Below are 8,949 nucleotides of genomic sequence, written 5' to 3'. Positions count from 1 at the left end.
AATATCTCTCATGAACACAGATGTAAAAATCCTAAATAACATACTAATGAACCGAATATAGCAACATATTAAAAAGATTGTACACATGATCAAGTGGGCTTCATCTCAGAGGCACAGGAATGGTTCGACATATGCAAATCAATTAATGTGACACACCACAAAAACAATTTAAAACATAAGAATCATATGATAATACCAATAGATGCAGAAAAAGCCTTCAACAAGATACAGCATCCATTTATGATCAAAACACTTAACAAAATCGGTGTAGAAGGAAAGTACCTTAACATAATAAAGGCCATCTATGACAAACTCTCAGCCAACATTATATTTAATGGTGAAAAACTAAACACCTTCCCTCTAAGATCAGGAACAAAGCAAGGCTGTCCATTATCGCCACTGTTATTCAATATAACATTGGACATCCTAGCAACTGCCATCAGACAAGAGAAAGATATAAAAAGCATTCAAATAGCATATGAAGAAGTCAAACTGTCACTATTTGAGGAGGACATGATTCTCTATATAGAAAATCTTAAAGACTCCACAAGAACACTACTAGGAACAATAAGCAAATAAGTAGTTTCTGGATACAAAATCAACGTTTAAAAACTCATAGCATTCCTATACTCTAATAATGAAGTGTCAAATAAAAAAAGTGGAAAAAATAATTCCTTTAGCAATTGCCCTGAAAAGAATAAAATACCTAGGAATAAATTTAACAAAACGTGTGAAGGACCTATACAATGAAATCTGTAAGACCCTGTTAAAAGAAATCGAAGAAGATACAAAGAAATGGAAAGATATTTTGTGTTCTTGGACTGGAAGAATCAACATAGTTAAAATGACCATATCACCTAAAGTATTATACAGATTTAATGCAATCCCTATCAAAATTCCATCGGTATTTTTTAAAGAAATAGAACAAAAAATCATCAGATTTGTATGGAAGCACAAAAGAGCCCGAATTGCTAAAGCCATCCTGAGAAAAAAGAATGAGACTGGATGCATCACTCTGCCTGACTTCAAATTATACTACAAAGGGACAGTAATCAAAACGGCATGGTACAGGCAGCAAAGCAGACACACGCACCAGTGGAACAGAATAGAGAGTCCAGAAGTAAACCCATATTTATATGGACAAATAATTTTCTACGAAAAAGGCAAAACATACAGTGGAGAACAGAAAGCCTCTTCAATAAATGGTTTGGGGAAAATTGGAAGGTCATCTGCCAAAGAATGAAATTAGACTGTTGTTTATCGCCATACACCAAAATTAACACAAAATGGATTAAGGGCCAGAATATAAGACCGTAATCAATAAACTGCATAGAGGAAAACATAGGAACTAAACTCATGGACCTTGGACTTAAAGAGGATTTTATAAACTTGACCTCAAATACAAGGAAAGTAAAAGCAAGAATAAATGAATGGGATTACATTAAGCTTCTGCTCAGCAAAACAAATTATCAACAAGGTAAAGAGATAACTATCCAAATGGGAAAATATATTTGCAAGCAACACCTTTGATAAGGACCTAATATCCAAAATATACAAAGAATTCATATGACTCAATAACAACAAAAAAAACCAAATGATTCAATCAAAAACTGGGCAGAGACTTCTCCCTAGAGAACATACAAATGTCCAACAAATCCAACAAATATATGAAAAGATGCTGCACATCACTAGCTATTTGGGAAATGCAAATCAAAACCACAGTGGGATACAATCTTGTACCTGTTAGAAAAGCTATAATCAACTGAGCAAGTAATAACAAATGTTGGAAAGGATGCAGAGAAAAAGGAACCCTCATACAATGCTAGTGGGACTGAAAATTGGTACAGCCACTTTGGAAAACAGTAGGGAGGTTCCTCAAAAACTAGGAATTGATCTACCATATGATCCAACAATCCCTCTCCTGGGTATTTACCCCAAAGACATGAAAACATATATCCAAAATGATATTTTCACACCAATGTTCATTGCAGCATTATTCACAGTGGCCAGGATATAGAATCAACCAAAGTGCTCTATGATAGATGATTGGCTAAAGAAGCTGTGGTACATATATACAATGGAATATTACTCAGCCATAAGAAGAGATGAAATACTGCCATTTGCGACAACATGGATGGACCTCGAGATAATCATGCTAAGCAAAATAAGCCAGATAGAAAAAGTTGAGAATCACATGATATCACTTATATGTGGAAAATAAACCTAAAAACACCAAATGAACAGGACAAACAAACAGATACTCATGGACATGGACTATAGACTAGTGTTTACCAGAAGGTAGGAGGTGGGCGAGGAGGGGAGAGGTAGACTGGGTAAAGGGAGTCAAATATAGGGGAGTAGGGGTACGGTGAAGTGGATAAAGGAGATCAAATATATGGTAGCTGAAGAAAACTGGACTTTGGGTGTCCACACAAAAGACTATATAAATGTCAAATGATAATGTACACCTGAAAATTATATAACTGTATTAACCAATGTTACCCCAATAAATTTAACATAAAAAATAAAATTTAAAAATAAATAAATAAATAAGATTTATATTGAGATGAACAAATTTTTATAAAACAAAATATAAATATTTAGAGAATATTTTAAAATGCTTTTATTTACCAAATGCACTGAGATAATATAGAAATAATAAAAAGAGTTTTCTAGAACCAGCTTGTTTTTTCTTTTTTATCTACATTGGGTGATTGGTTGTATTTTATTCAGTGTATTATTGTACATGTGGGTGTGAATAAGATGGAATTTCTCTCAAAAAGAGAAATGAGCAAATAATATATGTTGTCAACTTGTCTAAAATTTTTCATGTTCTGACTCATTTTTTATACTGGCACTTCAAAGAATTTTGTTTTTTTCATTTGACTATTATAAAACCCTTGATAACTTCATTGGAATCCCACGAAAATAATATAAATAATTATAATAGAAAATGAAAAGATGATAATAGCAATCAGCACTGTGATATTACTTGTCAGTGTTCTCTATCACATTTAACAGTCAAAAATCCAATATTAATTTGACTTTTTGACCTTTAGTCTTTACTTTGGTAGAAGTTCTTTTGAGAAGTAATTTCTTTCTCTTTGTTTATTATTTATTTGCACTTAAAAATAATTAATGGCTATACTTTGATAGGCTCATCTTAGAATGGTACAGAAGGAAGACAGATATGCAAACTATTAATATATCTGTGGGCTCGCAGAAATGTAAAAGTTTGATGTTTAAATCTTGTGGAATGCTGCCTCATTTCTCACAGAGAAATGGAAACATACATGTACTTAAACTGTTTAAATGAATCAACATAGGTTTAGAAGGCATTCTAGGCATGGTTAGGGTGTGGGGAAACAAGAGCTATAAAACATAGTTCTTGTCTATAAGAAGTTAACAATTTAATTGGGGAGAGGGCATTAATAACTCAATGAGATGGGCCTGATACAGGTGGTTCAAAGGTCACACTTTGATAAACTTTGCTCTAAGACAGACCAGCCAACTCTTCTTCTATTAAAATCCTTATTTCAGTGTCTAATTAACTTGAATCGGGCTCAATGTCTACTTTAGAAATTTTCCTAGGGTGCTAAATATATGACACAGGAAAATGGAGTATTTGAGTTTGACAAGAATATTGACCTCCTTTAAAAAAGCTCACCATGTAAACCTTCCATGCTAAGTTGCAAGAAAATGAGGTAGATAATAAGTGACATTCGATTTCAGAGGTGGGAGAGAGAAAAGAAGCTCAGCTTAAGTAGAACATTTTGTTGAATTCTCCAAAGTGGTAAACACTGCCCTCTGCAGATACTAAATACGTTGATAAATAAGATGAAAGCTTGAAAATGGAGGTCAAAATGTCACCCAGATTTAAGGACCCACATAGGCTGACAGTGAAAAGATTTTTAAAAAACTCTAAAAGAGAACAGGCAAAAAGGGTAGTGGCGGTGGTGGCATATGTATATCATGCAAAACAGACTTGACTCAAAAAACTGTCATAAAGAATATAATGGTAAAAGGGTCAATTCATAAAGAAGATAATAACAATTATAAATATACACACACTCAGCATCAGTTCATCCAAATATATGGGGCATACATCGACGGAATTGATGGAGAAATAGACAGCAATACAATAATAGTAGGAGATTTCAATACCCCACTTTCAATAGTGTATCCAGACAACAAGGAGAAATAAGGAAATAGAACTCTTGAATGATACAATAGACTAAATAGACCTAAAAGATATACAATGAAAATTCTAACCAAAAGCAGTAGAACACATATTCTTCTTAAGTGCACATGAACATTTTCCAGAACAGATCACATGTTAGGGTACAAAATAAGTCTTAAGGAATTTAAGAAGACTGAAATCATACCAAGTACCTTTTCTGACCATAATGGAATGAAACTAGAAATCAATAGTAGAAGGAAAACGAGAAAACTCAGTTTGTGGAAATTAAAGAAAACACTCTTGAACAGCCAATAGATCAAAGAAGAAATTAAAAGAGAAATTAGGACATATGTTGAGACAATGGAAAACAAAAACACAACATACCAAAATTATGGGATGCAGCATAAGCAGTACCAAGAGAGAAGTGTATAGTCACAAATGCCTACATTAAAAAAGGACCTCAAATAAACTAATTTTACACTGAAAGAAACTAGAAAATAAAAAGGAAAACCAAACCCAAAGTTACCAGAAAGAAGAAAATATTAAAGATAAGAGCAGAAATAAATGATACAGAGAATAGAAATGCAATAAAAATGAACAGAGAATAGAAAAACAATAGAAGAAAATCAACAAAACTAAGAGTTGAGTTCTTTGAAAAGATAATCAAAATTGACAAAACTTTAGCCAGACTAAGTAAAAAGAAAAGATTCAAATAAATAAAATCAGAACTGAAAGAGGAGGCATTGCAACTGATGCCACAAAAATAAAAAAAGATTATTGGAGAGTACTGTGAACAATTATACACTAACAAATTGGATAACTCAGAAGAAATGGAAAACTTTCTAGCAACATACAATCTACCAAGAGTGAATCTGGAGAAACAGAAAGTTTGAACAGATCAATAACTAGCAAGGAGATTGAATCTGTAATCAAAAACCTCCAACAAAGAAAAAACAAGGACTAGAAGACTTCACTGGTGAATTCTACAAAACATTTAAAGGAGATCTAATACCAATTATTCTTAATCTTTTCCAAAAATATATTGAAAAAGAGTAAATACTTCCAAAATCATCTAAGAGGCCAGCATTATCCTGATATCAAAATCAGATAAAGATACTACAAGAAAAGAAAACTACAGGCCAATAACCCTTGTGAATATCGATAGACAAATTGTCAACAAATACTTGCAAACCAAATTCAAGAGCACATTAAAAGTGTCTTACACCATGATCAAGTCGAATTATCCCAGGGATGCAAGAACGGTTCAACATAGAAAATTCAATAGATGTGATACACAACATCAACAGAATTATGTCATATGACAATTTCAATAGATGCAGAAAAAGCATTTGAAAAAATTCAATACTCGTTCATGATTAAAAGAGTCAATAAATTGAGAAAAGGAGGAAATCATCTCCACATAATAAAGTCCACATATGAAAAGCCCACGCTAATATCATATTTAATAGTGAAAAACTGAAAGATTTCCCTCTAAGATTAGAAATAAGTCAAGAATGCCCATTCTCACCACTCCTACTCAACATAGTACTGAAGCAGTAGCTAGTGCAACAGAAACGAAAAAGAAATGAGACATCTAAATCAGAAAGAAAGAAGTAAAAGTATCTCGGTTCACAGATGACACCATCATATATGTAAAAAAACCCCTAAAGATTTCACACACACACTATTAGAACAATAAATGAACTCAGAATAGTTGCAGGTTACAAAATCAACATACTAAAATCACTTGCATTTCCATACACTAACAAATAACAAGCTGAAAAGAAATTAGGAAACAATTCTATTTATAATAGCATCAAAAAGACTAAAATACTTAAGAATATAGTTAACCTTGGAGGTGAGAGACCTGTATATTGAACATTATAAAACATTGCTGAAAGAAATTAAAGACTTGCCATCTTCATGGTTTGGAGGACTTAACATTGTTAAAATGTTCATATTATGCAGCGATCTACAAATTCAAAGCAATCTCTATCAAAATTCCAAGGAACTTTTTGCAGAAACAGAATTGTCCTAAAATTCATATGAAACCACAAAGGACCCAAATAGCCAACACAGTCTTGAAAAAGAAAAGCAAAGTTGGAGGCTTTGCACTTAGCTGACTTAAAAACATATTATAAAGCTACAGTCATTAACACAGAATGCTAGTGCCATAAAGTCAGACATATACACCAATGAAGAGTCCAGAAGTAAACCTATGCATATATAGTTAAATAATCCTTGACAAGGTGCCAAGAATGCACAATGGGGAAAGTAGCATCTCTTCAACAAATGGTGTTGAGAAAACTGGATATCCATGTAGAAGATAATGAGATCAGACCCTTGTTTTATACTACACACTAAAATCAACTCAAAATGGATGAAAGGCTTAAATGTAAGACCTAAAGTTCTAAAACTCCTTAAAGAAAACATGAGGGAAAAACTTCATAATATTGGTCTTGGAAACGATTTCTTGGATATGACACCAAAAGCATAGGCAACAGAAGTAAAAAGATAAGAGGGAGTACATTAAACTAAAAGTGTTTCTGTGCTGCAAAGGAAACAATCAACAGAATAAAGAAAGCAACTGACAGAATAGGAAAAAGAGACCTGCTATAGAACTATGTGAATATAATGAGCAATACTCTACTGCATACTTTAAAATTTGTTGAGTGTAGATTTCATGTTTTATTTTATTTGTTTTATTTTATTGATTTTATATTAATTTTTTTTTTACCATAACTAATAAAAACATCACCCTGGGCTGGCTTCATGCATATAAGACAACATGTGTAGATGGCCAATCCCCATGCTCAGAATGGTCACACACTTGGTTTAACATTCTACTATTGGGACAACAGACTATGCATGTGAGCAGTGAAGATAACACGCAATATGTGTGTCTGCTTCTATTCCTGCCGCTCCATTTACATATAGTTTTCACTGTGTTTGTTATGAGGCTACCATAACATGTTTATTTTGTACTCATTTGGGGTATTTTTTTACAGAGAATTTTTTTTTTTTTTTTTTTAGTGAGCCAGCTTGCTTTAGTTTAGATGATCCCAATTTTGTGGTAATATTCAAATCATCACAGTCGGGAGCCAGTCAAACACATGACTTCTTCTCTCCATCAAGCCTGATCAGGGTATTGACTCTGGCCAGCCAATGTCATAGAGTTTCTTCACAGCCTTTTTGCTCTGATGCTCATTGGACTTGACATCCACAATGAACACAAGTGAATTCTTGTCTTCTATCTTTTTCATGGTTTATTTGGTAGTCAGGGGAAACTTGATAATGGCAGAGTGGTCAAGCTTGTTTCTCCTGGTAGCACTCTTCTAATGATAGTTGTGTTGCCTTCAGAGCTGCAGTGTCTTGGGCTGTCGAAGGTGGGTGATGTACGTATCTTTTTGTGTGTGGCTGTGGACGACTTTCAGCACTGCTTTCTTTGCCTTCAAAGGCTTTCCTCTGGCTTCAGCTATGGGAGGGGCAGGGGCTTCCTTCTTTACTTTTAACATCATTTTTCTGAAGAAGCTCTTTTGGATTCTTACTGAGTTCCCAATCATTGTGGGTCCACCAGAATTCTGTGTTCATGGTTCTGTCTAGCACTGAATGAACATGTTAACAACTCCAAGAGGCCACACTTTCAACTTGAACCAGAACTTACTTCTAATGTATACATACAGGAATTGTGTTTTAAGAAACAAGAATGGTCACAGAATCCAAACCTAGCTTTTTTTAATTGTGTTACTTCCAAGTATTAGTCAACTACTTATGCGGAAAAGGATGACATATGTGGAAAAGAGAAGATAGGGCAACCCATATTCCTTTTCCTTTAGTTCTTCCTTACTCATCAGTAAGCTGAGCATTTGGTAAAATGTGTATACATAGCAAGAAGTTAAATAAAGAGTTGTGTAAGAGTGTATAGAATTTCTGTTGCCCTGGTTAAAAAAGAAAAGAAATACATATGCATATATATAAACCACAAAATAGGAATTATAAAATTTTCAGTAATTTTTCACATGAGCTAAATATCAATATATCTGCATGTAAAACTAGAATTACATAACATAAAAAACAGTAAAATTCATGCTAATAATTTTGATTTTTCTTTATTTAGAAAAACATTAAACAGCCAAAAAACAAACAAACAAAAACCACCATGACAAGTTAGAAAGACCACAGAAGAAAGAAAAAGGTTTCATATTTTAGTATTGTATTAGTAATTTCCTAAGGCTGCCATAACAAAGCATCACAAACTGTGTGGCTTAAACAATAGAAATTAATTCTTTCACAGTTATAGAGGCTAGAAGTCTGAAATCAAGGTTTCAGCAGGGCCACAGCCCATAGAAGGCTCTGGGGAAGAATCCTTCCTTGCCTCTACTAGCTTCTGTGGTTGCCAAAAATCCTCAGTATTCCTTGGTAGTATAAAGGTGTAACCTCAGTCTCTCCCTCTGTTGTCATATGGCCATTTTCCCTCTATTTGTTTGTGTGTCTCCAAATCTCTTTCTCCTTATAAGGATACCAGTCACCAGGATTTAGAACTCACCCTAATCTAGGATGACCTCATCTTAACTTGATTGTATCTGTAAAAAGAACCTATTTCTAAATGGGTCACATTTACAGGTTCCAGGTGGACATAAATTTTAGGGGGACACTATTCACTCAGTGCAAATACTTTTAACAGCACCTTTCCTTGCACTTTGAACAAGAGGCCCTGCATTTTCATTTTGCACTGGGACTCTCATATAATGTCACTTCTTTAAATGTTG

The 8,949-nt window shown here is 33.6% G+C and overlaps 1 pseudogene; it reads right to left on the bottom strand.

Moving 5' to 3' along the window:
• LOC111732829 overlaps positions 1–7,698 on the bottom strand; it is a 17,888-nt pseudogene extending 10,190 nt beyond the window's left edge.
• Between the last annotated feature and the right edge of the window lie 1,251 nt (positions 7,699–8,949).

This window comes from Pteropus vampyrus, unplaced genomic scaffold (genome assembly GCF_000151845.1).
Source record: "Pteropus vampyrus isolate Shadow unplaced genomic scaffold, Pvam_2.0 Scaffold497, whole genome shotgun sequence".
In the NCBI taxonomy this organism is placed as follows: Eukaryota; Metazoa; Chordata; class Mammalia; order Chiroptera; family Pteropodidae; genus Pteropus; species Pteropus vampyrus.
Note: the sequence above shows the minus strand (reverse complement) of the source record. Positions and strands in the feature narration are given on the sequence as shown.